The following is a 6000-nucleotide window of genomic DNA, read 5'->3' as shown; positions in this document are numbered from 1 at the left end:
CAACTCCTGCTTCCATGTCCCAGTCACCGTGCCCGGTATTTTGGGGCTGAGTACCGGGTCCCTTCCGTCCTCGGCTGACAATCAACCAACAACCAGCACTACGTTTGATGCAGCTGCTTCTTACTCTTCAACTCAACTAGCTTCATCTCCATCTTCACCAATACCAGCAACTACTACATCATTTCCACCTTCATCAATTCTTCCATCATCTCCACCAGTCACACTTGACCACGAAGAAGGTGTTCATCTTCCCCAGTTCCCACTTCATGGGAATATGGGGCAAGATTATGCTGCCCCTTCTGAAGATCCAAAAAGGAAAAGGAATGTTACTCTTTCGGTCTCTACCGGATGCAACTTGCTATCCCTGCCGGTGGAGCTTGCTAATTATCTGAAGCCCAGAGAAAGATTGGGAAAAGATTTAGGCACTCTCGAGAGAGAGTTTGTTGGACAATGCCATGCACAACATCGCGGCGGTACATTCCTTTATTATTTCTTCTATTTTTTCCTGAACATATCCTGAGTTTTGCCTTTCTTGTTTTGTAGGCCAACTTTCTTGCTTCCAAGGGCCTTCAGAGGTTGATTCGCGAGAAGGAAAAAATTACCTCCGCACGGGATCAGCTTTTGGAAGAGCGGGAGCAAAGTGTCGCTTGCCTCTCATACTAGAAGCCAAAGCCACTGAGGTCGTTGTACTAGAGGCTCATTTACAGCAAAGCGAGCAAGAAGTGGAGACCCTTAGCCGGGAAATTGCCCCATTGAGGGTTCAATTTGAAGAGGCTAAGGCCAAATGGTTTGAAGTTCATAACGCCGTCCTTGCTGCATCCAATCGTGAGGCTACCTCTATTGAAAGATTGACTAACTTAGAGGCAGCCTTGAACTCCAAAACTGAAGAGCTTGCTGCTGCGGGGTGATAAGTGAGAATTTTGAATACTTATTAGCTCCTTTTTGCTTTCGTTTTAGTCCAAAAGCGCTTAATTCTGTTCCCGAAAACTGATAAAATGTGCTTAATTGCAGGAATATTGGAGGATGAGCTCCAAAGATGAAATCCACTTCAAGAAGGAGTAATTTGAACTTAAGGACAAAAATAGCACAAAAGCTCAAAGTGTGGTCCGCAGAATACCATCTGCGGCCGTAGGTCATAAAGCAATTCCATCAGAGAAGGTTGCAAGATGCGGACCGCACATGAAATTGTACGTCCGCAGAAACTGGGTAATGGCCAAAGTTCACAGAACCTGCATCTCAAATTCAACAAGAGTGCGGACCGCACAATTATTGTGCGGCCGCAAAAGAGCATGATGCAGCCGTAACTACATTTGTGTGAACCGCAGAAGAGCATGGTGCGGCCGCAGACATATTTGTGCTGTCCGCAGAATGAGAGAAGTGCGGTCGCAATTCAGAATTGTGAGGCCGAAAGTTTCCAATGTGTCAGGCTGAAGCAAAGTGCGGACCACACATGGAATTGTGAGGCCGCAGAACCTCCGAAAGGGCTTTTTTGTCCGAAAATTCCAGCACTGTATAAATAGAAGAGTTTCACTTTTTAGGTTAACTTTTGACATCAGCAACCACACTAGATGGTTTCTTTTGCTCTTTTTAGTAGTTTTTGCTATTTTGAGCTTTTTGAAAGAGAGACTTAGTTATTTCATGCCTATTTGACTTGGTCTCTACTTGAGAAAGAGAGACTTAGTCTAGGAAAACTTGGCTAGCAAGAAATTGGGTCAATCGAGAGATTGATAAGCCTAACTAAAGGGTTGAACCTAGAGATAATAAAACCCGACTTGAGCTTATTATCAATTGTTTTGTTCAATGGCCATTTGGACTTGAGAAAGCCAAATTGGGCAAAACTACTCTCTAACCGAGAGGTAGTGAGTGGGTACTTGAGTGTTGATAGCTATAATACACCTCGACCAATAAAATAAGCTTTAAAGTTTACAACCCATTAGGAAAACACCTAAGTGAAGGTCATAGCCCTATGGCTTTTATATCATTTAAAAAATAACCAAAAATAATTTCCTAGTTTCATTTTTTAAATCGCAATCGTAGTTTAATTTAGATTTTCAAACAAAACCAATTATTACGGAAGTGTAAATTTAGATATACAAACTCACGCGCTAAGATATATATTACTAACACTCATTCACATAGCTCCCTGCGGAATTCGACCCCAACTCTTGTTGGGTATTACTATTGCATCGACCGTTTTCATATCCTCAAATAGAGGAGTGAAATTGGACAAGATCATTTTTGGCGTCATTGTCGGAGAGCTAAAAACGGTGTTAGCTATATATTTAGGTGTGTTTTTAGAATATCTTTTTTTTCCTTCCTTGTTACTAACGTGTGAGTATTGTAGGTGCAATCATGGCAAACAATGAGCTCAAAAATATAGCAATGGGGGATGTGGACGTTGATGATGATGCAATGGATGACGTCCCTCTTGAACCTCAAGCCAATAGATGAGGCCGACCGCCTCAAAACAATGTACCCGTTCCACCCCAACCTCCACCATGAGCGGCTCCACACCGGGTATTTCCGAATGAAGGGTATGCAAGTGCTATAGTCATATCCCGTATTAGGGCGGGAAAATTTCACATAACCAATATTATGCTCACTTTGCTCGAGCAACGAGAGTTCTTCACCGGTGCACCGGGGCAAAATGCATATAAACACTTGAAGGGGTTCGTTGATACGTGTTGGGGAGAAAACAAACAAATGTCTCCGAGGATGCTTTGAGGCTAAGGCTTTTCCCTTCTCTCTACGGTTGAAAGCTTTAGATTGGTTGGAACGTTTGCCAAATCATTCCATTCGTACTTGGGATGAACTAGCGGAGAAATGTATTTCAAAGTACCTCTCCCGGGCACATGGCCATTCTTCGGGATAAAATTCTAGCATTCAAGCAAGAGCCCAATAAACCACTACACGGGATATGGGAAAGATATAGGACAATGGTGAAAGAGTGCCCCAATAATGATATGACGGAGAACATGATTCAACAAACTTTCTATCGGGGGATCAATACCACCAACCAATGTGTAGTGAATCAACTTGCTTGTGGGAACTTTATGACTATGCCTTATGCGGAGGCGTGCGATATTTTGGATGAGATGGCGGATACTTCATCGACGTGACAATCTAGAACCAATGTTCCACAAGGTGATCCAAATATGATTCTTCTTCATAAAGAGTTACATGACCATGTACAAGCCATAGCCGAGTTGACAACCACCATGAACAAATTGGCAAAGGCTCAACTTCAACAAGTGCAAAACCCGAGGCAAGTCAATGCTATGGAGGGAATCAATATGATGGTAAACAAGAGAAGAACAAGAAGTACACAAGTGTAACAAAGAGTAGACAATTTTGTGCAAGATGATAGTGGATTTGATCAAGGTGATTCTTTCCAAAATCTAGAAGAGAGGTCCAATATGTGAACAACTTTCAAGGGAAAAGAAACAACTTCCAAGGCCCTAGACAACAACAATGGAGACCTTCGAATAATCAAGGCAATTGGAATTCTAACAACCAATGTAATTGGAATAGTGGAAGCAATCAAAGCAATTGGAGTGGAACCAAGGGAATTGGAAAAATAATAATAACCAAGGCAATTGGGGAGGCAACAACCAAGGCGGGTAGAATAACAACCAAGAGAATTGGGGGTTGGGTTTTCAAAGCCCCCGATGTATCAACAACCAAGCAACCCACCTCCTTATCCTTTTGATGGTCCTAGTTCCTCCAACAATGAAATGGGTCATATTGAGAGCATGTTCAAGCAAATGATGGAGAAGAATGCCTATTTCGATGGCAAACTTGCTTCACACAACACATCAATCCGAAACTTAGAAGTGCAAATGGGTCAAATCTCTCAGGCTTTAAATTCTCATCCTAAGGGGGCACTACCAAGTAATACGGTGGTGAACCCGAAGGGTGGGAGCAATACGGGGCATGCCATGGCCGTTACTACAAGAAGTGGAAGAGGTGGGGATGTACCTACCTCAAGTCAAAGGAAACTTGTGAACGATGAGCAAGTGGTAGAAGAAGAGGAGACCCCGAACAATGTCGTGCAAGCAAATGATAAAGAGCGGATTGATATTGATGAGATGGTAGAAGAGACTCAAGAGGACGTGAACACGTCTAGGGATCATGTAATTGACATACCGGAACCAGTAGTGCAAAAAGCTAAGGCACCATTGTCTAAGCCACCTCCTCCCTATCCTAAAAGGCTTGCCAAGAAAAATGGCGAGAATCAATTCAAGAAGTTCATTGATATGATGGAGAGTCTCTCAATAAATGTGCCACTAGTTTAAGCCTTGGAGAAAATGCCCGTATATGCAAAGTTTAAGAAGGACTTGGTAATAAAGAAGATATCGATGAGATTTGAAAGTATCAAAGTCACTCACTAAGTGAGTGAAATTATGCATTCGATGGATCCTAAGTTAAAAGATCCATGTGCTTTTAAAATTCAGTGTACCATTGGAAGTGCCGAGTTTGCAAAAGCTCTGTGTGATCCTGGGGCCAGTATCAACTTGATTCCCTATTCAGTTTTCAAGACGTTAGGAATTGGGCAACCAAGGCCCACATCTATGAGATTACAAATGGCCGATCGTACAATAAAGAGACCTTTGGGGGTGATTGAGGATGTATTGGTTCGAGTTGACAAGTTTATTCTCCCGGCGAATTTTTTTATTCTTGATTGTGAAGTGGACTATGAGGTGCCGATTATTCTTGGTAGACATTTCCTTTCTACGGGGAAGGCGCTTCTTGATGTGGAAGCCGATAAACTCACTTTCCGGGTGGGTGATGAAAAGGTGGTGTTCCACGTGTGCAAATCTATGAGGCAACCGAATAGCAATGAAGTGTGTTCGTTCGTGGACTTGGTGACCAATGTGCTTATTGATGGTACAAGTGCCACGATTAATGTGTGTGACATGTTGGAGGCCGTTTTGCTCAATTTTGATGATGATGAGATGGATGGCTTCATGGAATGTGTTAATTCTTTGCAAGGGATGGGTTCGTACAATTATGCACCTCGAAAACTTTCCTTGAATCTTGAGAATAGGAAAACTCCTCCTACAAAGCCTTCAATTGAAAAGCCTCTTATATTGGAGTTGAAGCCATTACCTCCACATCTCAGGTATGAATTCCTTGGCCCTTGCTCTACTTTACCGGTTATTCTTTCATCTTGTTTGACTAACGTGCAGGTTGACTCTACATTGGCGGTGCTCCACAAGGGGAAGAAAGCTATTGGGTGGACTTTGGCGGATATTCGGGGAATAAGCCCTACATTTTGCATGCACAAGATTAACTTGGAGGAAGATGCCAAACCCTCCATTGAACATCAAAGGAGACTCAATGAAGTCATGCAAGACGTGGTAAAAAAGGAGATCCCCATTTTTGACAGTTCGTGGACTTCTCCTGTGCAATGTGTTCTGAAGAAGGGGGGCATAAATGTGGTCACCAATGATAAGAACGAGTTGATTCCAACAAGAATGGTGACCGGGTGGAAAATGTGTATGGACTATCGGAAGCTAAACAAAGTCATAAGGAAAGACCATTCTCCACTACCCTTTCTTGACCAAATGCTTGATAGGTTGGCCGGCCGGGCATTCTATTGCTTTCTAGATGGATATTCGGGCTACAATCAAATCCTTATTGCCTAGGAAGATGAAGAAAAAACAACTTTCACTTGTCCCTATGGCACTTTTGCTTTCAAGCAGATGTCATTTGGCTTATGCAATGCACCGGTAACTTTTCAACAGTGTATGATAGAGATCTTTACGGATATGGTAGATTACTACCTTGAAGTCTTCATGGATGACTTTTCGGTAGTCGGGGATTCATTTGATAATTGCTTGGAAAATTTGGATAAGGTATTGGCAAGGTGTGAAGAAACGAACTTGGTGTTGAATTGGGAGAAATGCCATTTCATGGTCGAGGAGGGTATTGTCCTTGGCCATAAGATTTCAAAGAAGGGAATAGAGGTCGACAAGGCAAAAATAGAGGTGATTTCCA

The sequence above is a fragment of the Nicotiana tabacum genome, chromosome 9, assembly GCF_000715075.1.
Source record: "Nicotiana tabacum cultivar K326 chromosome 9, ASM71507v2, whole genome shotgun sequence".
Taxonomy (NCBI): Eukaryota; Viridiplantae; Streptophyta; class Magnoliopsida; order Solanales; family Solanaceae; genus Nicotiana; species Nicotiana tabacum.
Note: the sequence above shows the minus strand (reverse complement) of the source record.